The sequence below is a fragment of the Mandrillus leucophaeus genome, unplaced genomic scaffold (assembly GCF_000951045.1).
Source record: "Mandrillus leucophaeus isolate KB7577 unplaced genomic scaffold, Mleu.le_1.0 Scaffold803, whole genome shotgun sequence".
Lineage (NCBI taxonomy): Eukaryota > Metazoa > Chordata > Mammalia > Primates > Cercopithecidae > Mandrillus > Mandrillus leucophaeus.
The window spans coordinates 987,320-1,004,238 of record NW_012108731.1 but is presented as its reverse complement, the minus strand read 5'-3'; the positions used below and the strand labels follow the sequence as shown (position 1 = coordinate 1,004,238).

The following is a 16,919-nucleotide window of genomic DNA, read 5'->3' as shown; positions in this document are numbered from 1 at the left end:
ATTTCATTCCCTCTATTTGTTTGTTTGTTATGTTTTTAAGAGATAGGGTCTCGCTATGTTGGCCAGGCTGAAGTGCAGGGGCTGTTCACAGGCACGATCATAGCTCACTGCAGCATTGAACTCCTGGGCTCAGCAATTCTCCCAAGTAACTGAGACTATAGGCTCAGGCCACTGCGCCTGGCCCCTCTACCTTCTATTTAAAATTCATCCCATTGACTTCAGGTTCTGCTTGGGGATAAAAGAGAGCTGGAAAGAGCATTGCTCTCATCTTACAACAACAAAGGCCAGAAAGCCAGTAAGTATGTCTGTTGTTGAAGGCACCAGAGTACAAATATCACAAGGCAACCAACCGGCCCAAGACTTAGGTTCCGGGTGAGACCTCCTGTGCGTGCCCAAAGCCCTCCATCTGACGGCTTCTGAGTGTATACACCAGGTTATTCAGTGAAATCTGGAGCATGGAGAGGAAATTGAACAGTTTCCCTTTAAGCAGGGTAGTATATTCTAGTAGTCCTATAACAGTTCTTAAAATCAATCTTAGTCCTCCAACATTCTTTCCACAATTCTTCTTTATAGAGTTGTTTTGGCTGTTAGAAACAGCTTGTCGATTTCTTAAAAAAAAAAAAAAAAAAAAAAAAAAAACCTGCTGGGATTTTGATAGGGAGTTTGTAGAATTTATCAATCAATTTGGAGAGAATTGACATCATAACAATATTAAGTATCCTGACTCATATTTCTCTCCATTGATTTAGATCTTCTTTCATCTCTCTTAGCAATATTTGCAGTTTTCAGTTTGCAGTTCTTTCACATCTTTTGTCAGATTTGCCCCTAAATATTTCGTGGTTTTTGATGCCATTGTAAATGGTATTTTAAATTTTTCAATTTCCTATTGTTTGTTGCTGGTATGTAGAAATACAGTTGAGTTTTATATATTGATCTTTTATCCTACAACCTTGCTAAACCCACTTATTAGTTCTCTGCAAGGCAGTAGAAACCAGAATGACACAGCCTGGTGTCCCTCCTCCCCATTATCCTCTAAGAGGACACTTGTCATGCAGATGACCATGGGTTGCCCTCTACTTCTCTGTCTTCTGCAGGGCTTCGAACAAGAGAAGCAACCTCTCCAAGCCTCAGGATAATAATGCTCACCTTGCCACGCTACAGTTAGGAGTAATAAGATCCTATATGTTGAAAGCCCAGCCAAGGCCTGAATCATAGCACTCAGTATATGTCAGTGTCCTTTGATTAATATTCTAAGTTCTCCATGGAAACTTCTTTTGTGCTCCCAAGTGCTAAATACCCTTGTCCAAGTGTTCAAAACATCCTCACTTGTTGGCCTATCATGACATGCTCCATTAAGGACCTAAAAACTATGTTTTTAGTTAATGCACATGCTGTTTCTAAATAGCAGATGCTGTCAGAGTTCATTTCTCCTTTCTTACCCTGCAGGTTACCTTCATAGTGTCTGTACAGTCCAGGACATCCTCCACCTCTCTGTTTGAGGGTGTTCTCTGGTGCTGGGACTACTTGGGAGATTGCAAGCAAGACTGGAAATACTAGAGAGTTCAAGTTGCTGTAACAAAATATGTTAGACTGGGTAACTTATAAACAACAGGAAAGCAGAGTGCTCACAGTTTTGGAGGCTGGGAAGTTCAAGATTGAGGCACCAGCAGATTGGGTGTCTGGCAAGGACTCACTACTTCACCGATGGCATCTTCTTGCTGCATCCTCACATGGTGGAAGGGCAAAAGGGGCAAATAGGCTCCCTCAGGCCTCTTTTAGAAGAGCACTAATCCCATTCATGAGGGCTCTGCCTCCCAAAAGCACCACTTCTTAATATCAAAACACTGGGGGCCGGGCGTGGTGGCTCACACCTTTAATCCCAGCACTTCGGGAGGCTGAGGTGGGCGGATGACTCAAGGTCAGGAGTTCAAGACTAGCCTGGCCAACATGGTGAAACTCCGTCTCTACTAAAAATATAAAAATTAGCTGGGTGTGGTGGTGCATGCCTGTAATCCCAGCTATTCGAGAGGCTGAGGCAGGAGAATCACTTGAACCCGGGAGGCAGAGATTGCAGTGAGCCGAGATCACATCGCTGCACTCCAACCTGGGCAACAGAGCAAGACTCCATCTCAAAAAAAAACAAAACAAAACAAAAACAAAAACAAAAAAACCCTGGGGATTGAATTTCAGCATATGAATTTTGGAGTAATGCAAACATTCAGACCACAGCAGGAGTTAACCTAAGGAGCAACCCTCCATCAGTGAGTGGTGGGAATGGATAGATTCAAAAGCCTACTTTCTCATCCCTCAGTCAAGATGATTCTGTTCCATCCTTACATAGTCCCTTAGAGGTCCCCAGCTGAATTGAGTCACAGCTGTCCTTGGTGGTAACCTGCCCATTAAGGTCTCTTAAATCTGCTTCCTTCCCTTCTCTGTCTCATGGTCCCTGTCTCTCAACCATTTCCTGGGATAACCTCCAAAATAAACTAGTTATGCCCCTAAACCTTGTCTTGGGATCCGCTTTGGAAAATCAAAAACAAGATAGGTCATTTGACAAATGATCAAGGTGGTTAGTAGCAGAACTAGAACTAGAACCCAGTTCTTGTGGTTCTAGACTATGTTCTTTAGTCTTACCAGATGTGGGAGTAATGCACTTGAAGCAATGATAACACAGCATCCAGCAGTATATAATTGGACACTAATAGTCCAGCACTGCCTCTGCGTGCCATGCTTGTATCTTAAGGCTGGTATTAGGAATTACTCTTCTGAGTGGATTCAAGTAGCAACATAATCAGCAAATGATTGAAAGGGTGACTGAGGTGCGGGTCACTGAAGCCAAGAAGGGATAATTTTTTAAAGATAATGAAATAGTAGTGATATGGGATATTTTAAAATCTTATGGGGGAAGGGAGCCTTCAGTAGTGGTGCACAGCTGTAAGTATGATCTAATGATGCAAGTTTTAAAAAGCCCAGAGGTACTGGTCAGCAGCATTTACTAGACCACATGTTTCCATAAGCAAGGCACATGTATATATTTGACAAATGACCTATTAGTAATGCTATAGGGTGGCGGTGCTGTGATATACTAGAAAGATGCCTACTCCATGATATTTTAAGTCAATTTTAAAAGTTAAATAGAAGTTACTATCTTAAATGCCATCACTGTCAATATCATGGTATATGAAATGAAAAGATGCTCATTAAAAGAGAACCAACTGGATAAATTGCCTCATGTAAGATCCACAAAACAAAACTCTACATAACTGTTTAAAAGGATGAGGTAGATCTATAGCTTTTCATATGCTGATACAGAAGGATCTCCAAGATATTTCAAGCAAAAACACAAGATGCAGAGCAGTGTGTAAAGAGTGCTGCTATTTACATATTTTAAATGCTATAGTAGCTGGGTTTGGAAATGTAGAGGTACACAGATAGACAAAGGTGTGCTTAGAATAACTCAGGAAGGCCAAGTAAGATACTGGTAATTCATTACCTCCGGAAAAGGAAACTGGAAGGCCTGTGGCAGGAATGAGAGGGACATTTTTTGCTGTCTTTTTCACAATTGAATTTCCTATGATGTATTGTTTCAAAAATATTATAATAATGAAAAAATATATGAAAGCTGTCCTGGAGTCCAGCCACCAGAGAAAGAAACTAGACCACTGACTGACATGGGATAATGTGGAAAGAAAGGCCCAGCCAACATCTATACCAAGGCCGCAGTACAAGAGTGAAGCTATCTTGGACATTGCAGCCTCAGCAAAGCTCCTGGTTGAATGTGCTTAATATGTGAACTGTTCTCTTTACCATCTTTTTCCTCCTCCCGTGGAGCTGCCGCCATGAAGGTTGAGCTGTGCAGTTTCAGCAGGTACAAGTTCTACTCCGGACACGGGAGGTGCTATGCCAGGACCGATGGGAAGGTTTTCTAGTTTCTTAATTCAAAATGCGAGTAGGTGTTCCTTTCCAAGAGGAATCCTCGACAGATAAACTGCATTGTTCTCTACAGAATGAAGCACAAAAAGGGACAGTCAGAAGAAATTCAAAAGAAAAGAACCCATCAAGCGGTCAAATTCCAGAGGGCCATTACTGATGCATCTGTTGCTGACATAATGGCCAAGAGGAATCAGAAACCTGAAGTTAGAAAGGATCAACGAGAATAAGCTATCAGGGCCGCTAAGGAAGCAAAAAAAGGCTAAGCAAGCATCTAAAAAGACTGCAATGGCTGCTGCTAAGCACCTACAAAGGCAGTACCTAAGCAAAAAGTTGTGAAGCCTGTGAAAGTTTTAGCTCCCCAAGTTGGTGGAAAATGCTAAGCTGGCAGAGTCGATTTTTAAATAAAGTTTGGATTAAAAAAAAAAAAAGTGAACCAGGCCATCCAGATGAGCTCAATTGACTCACAGATTCATGTGATATAATAAGTCATTTTGGTTTAAAGACACTAAAACCTACATGCACAGACATGAAGAAAGAAAGGAAAGAAAAATAGAGAAAAAGAGAAGAATGCAAAAAGAGTTGAATGCAAAATGGTGACTTTTCCAAAGTAGAATACAAACGTTAAGTATGAGACACATTTTGGGTGACTCTTGTTGCTGCTAAGTGGTAGCAAGTAGTTAACTGCGTACATAACACCATCCCTGAGTGGTGATCTCCTATGATAGGGTCCCAGTGATACAGTGGAAAGCATACAGATCTTGGAGAAAGGCTGGACTACATTTAAATAGTTAGCAAGTTCCTTAACCTCCTGAGCCTCAGTGAAACAGGGACAATAACACACATTTTGCAGAGCTCTTGTGAGCCTTGAAGAAGTAGACTCCCACACACGATTCTATGGTTGAAAGAGAGTGGGTATATAATAATCATTGACTTTTTGAACCCCTACCATCCCACCCCAACTGTATCAGTTATCTAATGCTGCCTACCAAATCATCCCCAAGCTTAATGACTTCAAAGAATATGATAATTTATTATCTTATGGTTTCTGGGGGTCAGAATTCAAGAGCAGCTGGGCTGTTTAGTTCTCTCTTGAGATCCCTTGTGACGATGCAGTCAGATTTTGCCTAGAGCTGTAGTCATCTGAAAATTAGAGCTGGAGGGTCTAACTCCAGCTAAGTCTAATTGCTGACTTATCAGCACTTACATGGCTAGTAAGTTGGTACTGCAGTTAACAGGAAGCCTCAGTTGCTCTCCCAGTGGTACTTCCAACAGGACTGCTCAGGTGTCCTTACAGTAGGTAGCTTGTTTACCTCCAAGTGAGCCATCTTTGAAAGTCATGTAACATCACACAGGTTGGCCCTGATACAGTGCAGGAGGGGACTACACAAGGGCATGAATTCCAAGGGAAGGAATACTGGAGGACTATTACGGGCTGAGTTGTATCCCCTCAAAATTCATGTTGAAGTCCTAACTCCCAGTACCTCGGAATGTGACTATATTTGGAGATAGGTTCTCTACAGTGGTAATTAAGATTCTATTAGCCGTTCTTACATTGCTACAAAGAAATTCCTATGGTTGGGTAATTTATAAGGAAAAGAGGTTTAACTGACTTATGGTTCTGTAGGCTTTACAGGAAGAATGATGCTGGCATCTGCTCAGCTTCTCGGGGGGCCTCAGGAAACTTACAATCACATTGGAAGCAAAGATGTCATGTGACCAGAATGGGAACAAGAGAGAGGGTAGGGAGGTGCCACATCTTGTGAGAACTCATTCACTGTTGTGAAGACAGCACCCAGCCCCAAGTCATAAGGGATCTGCCCCCATGATCCAATCGTCTCCCGCCAGACTCCACCTCCAATATTGGGGATTACATCTCAACATGAGATCTGGGAGGTGAGAACATAGAACCAAATCATGGCAAAGGCTAAATGAGGTCATCAGGGTGAGCCCTAACCCAATATGACCTATGTTCTTATAGGAGGAGATTGGGACACAGACACAGAGGGACATCATGTAGACACAGGGAGAAGATGGCCATCTATAAGCCAAAGAGAGAGGCCTCAGAAGAAGTCAACCCTGCTGACGCCTTGATTGCAGACTTCTAGCTTCCAGAACTGTGAGAAAATTTATTTATGTGGTTTAAGCCTTATAATTTGTGGTACGTTGTTATGGTAGCCCTACAAACTAATACAGGGGCCATGATGGAAGCTGGCTTCTATATTGACCACCTTATTGCATTAAAAATAATGGCTTCTTCAGATACAAAGCCACTTATGGTACAATTCTATTTGTATGAAATTTCCTGGATAGATAAACCCATAAAGATAAAAAGTAGGTTAGTGAAAGCCAGGGACTGGGGGTAGAGAGGAATGGGGAGTGACTGCTAGGAGGTATAGGGTTTCTTTTTGGAGCGGTGAAATGTTCTAGAATTAATAGTGGTGATGGTTGTTCAACTTTGTGAATATGCCAAAAATCACTAAATTTTACTTTTTCAAAGGATGAATTTCATCAAATGTGAACTATGTCTCAATTTTAAAAAACATCTTGTTGATTTCATGTTGCTACACCTGACCATCAGCCAGTATCTTTGGGGTGGTCTTCTGGCCTGGGTTCTGGTCCCAGAACTCAGCTGAGGAATGCCAAAGAAATATATGGCAGCCTTTATTCCTGAAGATGGTCTATAATCAAGTTGCTGTCATAAAACATGGTGTTAAAATACTTGCAAAAAGATTCCAGTTTAAATTCATCCCCAAAAAGTCCACCACTGGGAAGAAGCAAGGCCCCCATAACACCTCCACAGGTCCACCCCAGCTTCCACTCCTGCAGAGTGGCCCACCTTGGATATGACACAGCCTCTCCTGCCTCAGTTTCACTGCTCCAACAAACACCTGCCGTTGTGAGAAGGAGTAGAATATAGTAGTTGAGAATTACGGCTCTGGTGCTACATAGTATGGATTGTAACTCCACCCCTCCTTTGACGAGTCATGTGGCTTTGGTGGAGTGGCTTAACCTTGACGTGCTCCAAATTCCTCATCTGGAAAATGGGGCCAATACATGTAAAGAACCAGGCACAAAGTGAGGCTCCATCATACTAGCTATTGGATGGTATTTACCGACACACACGCATGTGACCACATACACACAACCTCTACCAAAATGAACCCATCACCATTCCTCTTTGGTTACCTTTAGAAGTTCTAGGAAATTCAGAATGCTTCCTTGTCCTCAGGGAGAGGTTGGAACCATTTGTTTATTGAGTGTTTTCTACGGGCCAGGCCTGTGCTAAGAATGTCTTAAATATTTATTTCATTTACTCCTTGCAATTACTTCATAAATAAAAATGTTATTGTCCTCATTTTAGAAATGAGCAAAATGAGATATTCAAAATGTTGAGATGTGCTCAGAGCCACACAGTCATTAAGAGGCAGAGTTGGGACTGGAAGTCAAGTATACTGATTCTGAAGCACATGATCATTAGACAACATGGTGCTGCCTGCGTGTCATTGATTTCTACCCCTGAGGCTGATGGGCTGAGATCTCAACTGCCAGGGTTAACACAAAAGGAGTAAAACTGAATCCCAGGTTGAGGTTCCCAACCGAATGTCACCTACTGAGTCATCAGTGATGAATTCAGGTGACCAGAACCTGACCCTGCGTGGGCAGGTGACTGCAGAACCAGTAGAATTGATGAAAAGGACAAAGATGAAGCTCAGGAAATGCCTCTGAGAGACGAAGATAAGTCATAAAACGCAGAATTTGGGCCATTACCTCTGATGACTTGCTTTACCTCCCAAAGGGATATTTTTCTTGTCTCCCTAAGAAGCAATGCTAGCTTGTGTTGGTTGAGGGATAATTCTACCAGGCATGATTCCAAGTGCATCACACAGATCACCACATTTAAGGCTCTCAATGACCCTGAGAGGAAAGCACTCTTATGATCACCATTTCACAAATGAGGAATTGGAGGCACAGCAAGGGTAAGTAATCTGCCCAGGGTCACACAGGTTGTAAGAGAAGTGGTAGTATACCATGCAGAGGAGGCACCTGAGCCCAAATTCCCAACCCTTGCATTTGACTGCTTCTCGAGGACACAATGGCAAATGTTTGATGATTAAGTGTAGGGAGGGTGTTTTGTGTAGCAGTCACCATTGAGGTGTGCCCCAGGAATGAATGAAGCCAACATTTCTACAAAGACTGTGAATAACTGCAGACAACGAGAAGCGGAACATTCTACATGCGGTGCCCTGTCACCTTGTAGACATAAACATATAGCCATCAAATAAGTGGTATTTATTATGCAAACCCTTTGTTTTAACCTGCCTGTGAATTGTAAGAACAGGCCTAGAGCATCCCTTTGTTTCCAACCCTTGTAGTTAGGAGTACTTGTTGAACCCTGAAGAGAAGTGCATCCAAGTGGCAAACAATTAAGAAATTCACCAAATGATTTTTGAGGAGAATCCTGGCATTCAAAGATTGTTCACATGTGACGTCAGCACCTACAGCCTGTCACTCATGCACCCAGGGCTGCGGGGCTGCAGAGCTGCTCCTGCCTGGCACACCACGCCACGGGCCAGTCCTGCAGGGAGAAAAGACTGCAAAGATTTGGTGCTTCAAGTCTGTCTTCTCTGAGGATTCCTCTTTGTCTACAAAGGGATAATCCTGGAGACCTCATGGAAGCCCAATTCAAGGAATTCAGTGGAAATCATAGACATATAAGAGCTGTGAGACAGATTGAGACCATCACATTTAAGTAGTGAGTCTCTAGCTAGAGGCAGTTAACTACTTGATTATTCCATTTTTTGGCTGTTATTTAGCTTTTATAGAACTCAACTACTTTAGGGACTCACTTTTTTTTGTTTTTTTTTTTTGAGACAGGGTCTCACTCTGTCACTCAGGCTGGAGTGCAGTGGCATCATCTCAGCTTGAACCTTCGCCTCCTGGGTTCAAGTGATTCTCTTGCGTCAGCCTCCCTAGTAGCTGGGCTTACAGGCATGTGCCATCACACCCAGTTCATTTTTTGTATTTTTAGTAGAGACAGGGTTTCACCATATTGTCCAGGCTGGTCTTGAATCCTGAGCTCAGGTAATCCTCCAGTCTCGGCCTCCCAAAGTGCTAGGATTACAGGGGTGAGCCACGGTGCCCGGCCAGGACCCACATATTAACTGTTGGTTTATATGATAAGAAATAAAATGAGGAACCCCATGTTTTTATTTATTGGAATCTGCACCCAATTCTTATTATTTTAAATTGGTTATTATAAATGTCTTTGTTAGTCAGGCATGGTGGCACGCACCTGTTGTCCCAGCTACTCGGGAGACTGAGGCAGGAGGATCACTTGAGCCCAGGAATTCAAGGCTGCAGTGAGCTACGATCATGCCACTGCACTCCAGCCTGGTGACAGACTGAGAGCCTGTCTTAAAATCAAATTAATTTAATTTAAAAAACAAATGCCTTTGAGCAAAGTGCTGTTAGTAACCTCATGTCTTCCTGTATTCATCAGGGTTCTTCAGAGAAACAGAACCAGTAGGACATATATGTGTGTGTATATATATATATATATGGAGACAGAGAGAGAGAGAGAGAGAGAGAGAGAGAGAGAGATTTATTTTTAGGCATTGGTTCACGAGATTGTGAGGGACTTCATTCTTTTCTCCTAAGGCGTTCAACTGACTGAATGAGGCCCATCCACATTTTGGAGAGTAATCTATTTTCCTCAAAGCCTACTGCTTCAAATATTAACAACATCTAAAAAAAAATCTTCACAGTGATGTCTAGATTGGTGTTTGATAAAGCGACTGACCACCATGGCCTAGCCAAGTTGACACATAAAATAAATTCACCATCACACCTCTTCTCTTGATGACCATCACCTCCATATTAGTCCATTTCACATTGTTATAAAGATACTACCTGAGACTGGGTAATTCATAAACCAAAGACATTTAATTTCCACATGTCTGGGGAAGTCTCAGGAAACTTGCAATCATAGCAGAAGGCGAAGGGGAAGCAAGGCATGTCTTACATGGCAGTAGGCGCATGACAGAGAGAGAAACAGAGAGAGAGAGAGAGAGACAGAGAGAGAGAGAGAGAGAGACAGAGAGCAAGCTCTCAGTGGAAACTGCCAGACACTTATCAAACAAGCAGATCTCATGAGAACTCCCTCACTACCATAAGAATAGCAATTACCTCCCACCAGGTCCTTTCTTCAACTCAGGAGTATCACAATTCAAAATTTGGGTGGGGACACAGAGCAAAACTATATCAATCTCCCAGCAAGGATGGCATCTTACCTTCTGTTCTTATCTTTCCACTTCCCAGTGACTTATGTCCTCCCTCTCCCCGTGCCACGTTTATCTATCTTTCCACTTTATCTCTAGATCTGCATGGTTCAACACAGTGGCTGCTAGCTACATGTAGCCTCTTAAATTTTAACTTTAATTATTAAACCACAATTAAATTTGACTGGGCCCGGTGGCTCACACCTGTAATCCCAGCACTTTGGGAGGCTGAGCTGGGTGGATCACCTGAGGTCAGGGGATCGAGACCAGCCTGGCCAACATGGCAAAACCCCATCTCTACTAAAAATACAAAAAATTAGCCAGGTATGGTGGCACGCACCTGTAATCCCAGCAATTAGAGTGTACTGAGGCAGGAGAATCACTTGAATCTAGGAGGCAGAGGTTGCAGTGAGCTGAGATTGCACAACTGCACTCCAGCCTTGGTGACAGAGTGAGACTCCATCTCAAAATAAATAAATAAATAAAAATTAAACTAAAAATCCAATTTACCAGTTGCACTAGCTACATTCAATTGCCCAATAGCCATGTATGGCTAATGGCTACCAGATTGGATAGCACAGAATGGAACATTTCCATCATTGCAGAAAGTCCTATTGGACAGAGTCTCTCTGACTGGTTCTTTATTACAGCCTTGGCTTCATTATCTGGGACTCTGTCCTTGAGTGTTGGCTCTTAATATTACTGTTCCAGGTTTTTATTACCATCTGGATAGTCACATAAATCCTCGCTGAGAATTTTATGGAAAGACATTTTTATGCATTTGTGTAATTTCTGCATGGAATGCTTGTGTATTAGTCAGGATAAACAATGCCAGCTGCTGAGACAAATGACCTTAAAATATCAGTCAGTCCACACAATTAAGATTGGTTTCTTGCTCAAGTCACAGTCCCATGCTTATTGCAGTCAGTCACTTTTCTTCCAGGGCCTCAGAGTTCTCCAGTGGATTCTTTGCATCTAGCCAGGAAACTAATGGAAACAGGACGATTGTGCAGGATGTTTTAGGATCAGGCCTGGAAGTGGCTGCATCACTTTTGCCTACATTTCACTAGTCAGACTTGGTCATGTAGATCCACCCAATGGCTAGCAAGGATGATAAATGCAGTCTTTCTGAGTTCCAAGAAGGAAATTAACCAGAATGGTGAACACATCATGCTGTATCACAGCATGTGGAAAAATGTATTCTATGCATGCTATTCCCAATACATGAACCGTGTATCTGTAAAAATCCTTCTGGGTCACATAGTATATATTTTACACATCTCATACAAGGAAAATAAAAAATATAGGTAGCTTCAAATGATGAGGATCAAGGCAAAGGATATATATATATATAGAATATATATAAGAGAGGATGGACTCCGGAATTGGAACAGGCCTGTGTCCAAATCCTACCACTCTTAATCCTACCACTACCATTTGTTTGACAAGAACACACTGATAGTGTGATCTTGGGCTAGTTGCTTCAACTTTTGGTGCCCTCAAAGGACTGTCATAGATCTAAATGAGGCTATGAATGCTTGCACCAGTGTACATCTCAGTGAGAGAAGGGGTACATTTCAATGGCATACTCATACATGGACATCACAGCTTTCCCCCAACTTCCTACATTTGATTTGTCTCTACTTTTTTATTTTGGTAGAGTCTTGCGCAGGCTGGCTGTTGCCCAGGCTGGAGTGCAATGGCTCATAGCTCACTACAGTCTTGAATTCCTGGGCTCAAGAGATCATTCTACCTCAGCCTCCTGAGTAGCTGGGACTACAGGTGGGTGCCATCGCGGCTGGCTAATTTAAAAAAAAAAAAAATTTGTAGAGACAGGGGATCTTATTATGTTGCCCAGGTTGGTCTTGAACTCCTGGAATTGAGTGATCTTCCTGCCTTGGCCTCCTGAAGTGCTGGGATTATAGGCATGAACCACTTTGCCCCACCTCATCTCTACTTCTAGATCAAATTTTCCAATGGGTTAGGATGCAATGTCTTGTATTTCTGCAAAATGGCTGCAAAATGAAATCTTTTCCTAGTTTCATATCTATCATGGATTGAAATGTGTCCCCTGCACAATACATATGTTGAAGTTCTAACTCTCAGTACCTCAAAATGTAGTCTTCTTCGGAAATGGGATCAATGCAGATGTAATTAGTTAAGATGAGATCATACTGGAGAAGGGTGGGCGGTCTAATCCAATATGATTGGTGCCTTCATAAACAGGTAGAATTTGGAGACACATACACAGGGAGAACGCCATGTGAACATGAAAGCAGAGGTCAAAATGATGTGTCTACAAGCCAGGGAACACCAAAGATTGCCTGCAAACCACCAGCAGCCATGAGAGAGGCATGCGGCAGATTCTTCCCCACAGCCCTCAGAAGGAACAAACCATGCGGATATCTTGATCTTCAACTTCTAGCCTCCAGACCTGCAACACGATAAATCCTGTTGTTGAAGACACCTAGTTTGTGGTGCTTTGTTACAGCAGCCCTAGCAAATTAATACAATATCCAAGCGGTTATTGATTTTTGAGGAGAATCTTGGCATTCAAAGATTGTTCACATGTGACGTCAGCACCTACAGTCTATCACTTATACATGATTTATATATGATTTAATTAAAAGCGGCACGGTGTGTGCATTTTAAAATATAAAATGCTGCTGCAGGCCAGACCACATGGTAGCTCACACCTATAATCACAGCAGTTTGGGAGGCCGAGGCCAGCGGATCACCTGAGGTTGGGAGTTGGAGACCAGCCTGACCAACATGGAGAAACCCCATCTCTACTAAAAATACAAAATTAGCCAGGCATGGTGGTGCATGCCTGTAATCCCAGCTACTCGGGAGGCTGAGGCAGGACAATCGCTTGAATCCGGGAGGCAGTGGTTGCGGTGAGCTGAGATCACGCCATTGCACTTCAGCCTGGGCAACAAGAGCGAAACTCCATCTCAAAACAAAACAAAGCAAAACAAAATAAAACTGCTGCTGCATTGACAGGTTGAGAGGAATCGGAACAGCACTTGTTGGGTTTCCCCACTCAATTAGTATTATATCATGTTCCCTTTGTCCAATCATATTTCTACACAACTGTTGATCATGCCTCTCCAATAAAGTCCCCATAAAAGACCCAAGGGGACAGGGTTCAGGAAGCTTCTGAGCTGGCTGAACATGTGGAGGAGGTTCCTGGAGGCTGGTGTGCCTGTGGAGGACATGGAAACTCTACACCCCTTCCCCCAGACCTCACCCTATGAATCTTTTCATCTGTATCCTTTATGGTAGTCTTATAATAAACCGGTAAATGTAATGTACATATACACATATATGGAAATATGTTGAAATTAGAATTTCCCAAAATTAGAATATACGTACAATTCTAATTTCAATATATTTTCTAAAATCAATTTGTCACTTATTAACTGTTTTTGAGCTACAAAAACAACAATTTCATTTGGTTCACCCTAAGATTCATGTGACTTCTGGGCTGAAACTCTGGCTTCCCTCGATGTTTGCTTAATGGGACCACTAGGGATCCATATTTTGGACCAGACTTGTTAATATTACGTAGATTTCCAGCTATGTAACTTTGGCCAAGTCCCTTATCTGCCCTGAACCCTTTTCCCCCTGTAAAACAATGGGGTGGGGATAGACTCCCTCTAAATTCTAGCTAAGACATTCTAGGACTTAGAGGAAGCCTTGATCTAGGCAGACTTGATGACCCTTGGTCCAGTGAGCCAAAAGCAGGGCTGCTTACAGAAATCAGCTCAGCTAAATAAAGGGTTTGAAGAAAAATATTAAAATAGAGGCCTCTAGCAAATTAAATATTCAAAGTGAAGAACTCAGAATTTATTGAAAGCCTATCACCATTTAAAATGCGTAATTTTAGCATAAATACTCTAGAAATATTCCTTTTGTTTGCTGTGTGTTATTGTTAATAAAGGAGATCCCACATCTAGATTTGTCATACGTCATTAATGAATCAACCATAGGATGCAAATTATAATTATTTTGAATTATCTATTTACTGTTTAATTACATTTAATTTTAGGTTCTCCTAAAATGGCCTAATAAAAATTTGGGGTGCTAAATGACTGCCTCATCTGCCTTACTCTGTGTTACTTGCTGAAAATAGTTACATTAATTGTTTGGGGATTCTTTTTCTCAAAAAAAAAAAAAACTAACCTGGGGGCATGGTCCTAAATACAATATCCTAAAAATTTTATGCTTTTCTTTTTTTCGCCAGGGTTGTAGTAAAATGTAAGTTACACTAAACTCATTAAAATAAACCTTTGCACGTTACCACTGAATCAATTGGATATAATCTGAATAACAGCTAAATAAAAGTCGCATCAGTGCTACCCTTAGACCAGGGCAAGAAGGCCTCTGCCCTGGCTTCTGTGTATTACAGAGTCTGTTCTAGCCCTTGTCTGCCCATGCTGCTCCACGCAAGGCAAGGAGGTCCCAGGGCCAGATGACAGGCCCACCTGGGGTGCTCACACACATACACACACATGCTCTCCTAGAACACATTCTAAGTACCCAACACCCTTACCTTCCCTGCTCAAAGGGGCCTAAGCTGCTTTCTAAGGCTTTAAAAGACCTCTTGGCTGGGTCTTTCCTGCAAGGGTAACCATCACTGGCATGCTCACTGGAGGCCAAGAGGATGCTGAGGTGGGGATGTGAGCAGAGTTGGGACTTATTGGCTGGACAAGGAGGAGGAGAAGAGGCAGGCACACACATCCCTGCCTGTGTATGAGACCCCTCACAGTGCAAAACTGAGCCTGGGGTGGGAAATGGGGTTGTGGGGAGCTGGAGAAGCAGGCAAACTATATTCCACCCTGGTTTTCCAGGTTCTTAAGAAGGCATATTGGTCGAAGTGGAGAGGAGAACACATATTTTACCTACAGTTTGTTATCTTGAATTATAATTTAATATTTAGGCGGACGGTATGAGGGCCTCCATTCACACTCTTGCCCTGGACCTGGCAAATGTGAACAGAAGGCTGAGTAAAATCACAGTTTTGTGTTGTTGGCCTTTGAGTGTTCCATCTCTCTTACAGTTTTAGTTTGTCACACCTTGCACCTTGTATGTGTAAGTAAAATTAATGGCATAGGAAAGAAACCAAAAGAAGTGAAGAATAAGAGACTAAAGAAACTCTACAGGCCGGGCATGGTGGCTCACGCCAGTAATCCTAACACTTCCGGAGGCCAAAGTGGGTGGATCACCTGAGGTCGGGAGTTTGAGACCAGCCTGGCCAACATGGTGAAACCCCGTCTCTTCTTAAAATACAAAAAATACTCCCCCCCCCCAAAAATTATCTGGGTGTGGTAGCGCACACCTGTAATACCAGTTATTCAGGAGGCTGAGGCACGAGAATCTCTTGAACCCGGGAGGCAGAGGGTGCAGTGAGCCGAGATCACGCCACTGCACTCCAGCCTGGGCAACACAGTGAGACTCTGTCTCAAAAAAAAAAAGAAAAAGAAAAAAAAGGAAAAAGAAAAGAAGAGGCAGGAAGGCAGACAAGCAGGCTAAGGCTTAATTTTTCTGCCCAGTGGGTTTTGGAATATGGTTGGCTTCCTTCAGGAAGCTTTTTCCCCACGTTGGTGATGATAATAAAACCTGATGCTTTCTATATGCTGGGCCCTCTTACAAACACTAACACATATTAACAATCGAATCCTAAACTAATCCTGTGTCAACAGCCTCCCATTTTACATATGAGGAAACCTGGGGTGACTTGCAGACGGCCTGGCAGCTGGGACGTGGATAGGGAATCCAGGGCTCCTGCTAGAGGATCCTACAAGACATTAGGAGCACTGTCCATTAGAGCTGTCTGCACAAACGTCTGCTTCCCAAGCAACTAGTTAGCAACTTTTCCCTCTCGCCAACGATACTGGCACCTGGAACAATAAACACATCCTTAGATCCAGCACGGATTTTCGAGTAAGGGGTTGGTCCACTGTCGGGGCTGAGCACGGATGTTTAGCATTTGAGGGTTTGTCTTTTTTTGTGTGGCGTTTTGTGTCGCGTTTGAGTGCTGATATAATAGAACAAGCTTAGCACAGTGCCTGGCACTCAACAAATCCTGGCAAGAAAGGAGGCCGAGGAAAAGCAAGCGAGGAGAGACGGAAGAAAGGGAGGGACTGAGCCTTGCAACGTTAACGTAGTTTGTGCGAATTCTGGAAGGTGACGGGAAAGGAGATGCGGGTGCCGGTGGGGAGAGGAGAGAGCCCCGAGCGCCCGCCCCTCCGACGTGGTCCGCCGGGGCCTCACGTAGCCCAGCGCCTGCCTCACGACGCCCCGCCTCTACCACGCCTCTTCCCCGCCCCATGCAGTTATTCGTCCCGCCCCCCCCAAAGTCGGCCTCCGCCCCGTCCGTCAGCGGCGCCCCGCCCCCACGGCGTCTTGCCCCGCCTCCTGCAGGCTGCCCGGCGCGGTGTTTACCCGCGGTGCATGGTGGGGCGGTTTCCTCCGGCAACCTCGGCCCAACGGCCGCCCAGAGGCTGTGCTGAGCTGGCACAGCGACAGCAGCATGAACTGGACCCTCGCATCGTCCGTGCCTCTGTCGAGTCCCGACTACTACGAGAGGCTGGGCCAACTCCAGCATGGGCTGCGGGACAGGTAAGGGCACTGGAGTGGGGGTGGGGAGTCGGCCCGCGCCGAGGGTCTTCCGCGTGCCCTGCCCGCTTTTCCTTCCCGCTCCCC

At 43.7% G+C, this 16,919-nt stretch overlaps 1 pseudogene; it reads left to right on the top strand.

Annotated features, from left to right (window-relative positions):
* The first annotated feature begins 3,839 nt into the window (after positions 1-3,839).
* On the top strand, positions 3,840-4,313 carry LOC105530200 (annotated as a pseudogene).
* The last annotated feature ends 12,606 nt before the right edge of the window (positions 4,314-16,919 follow it).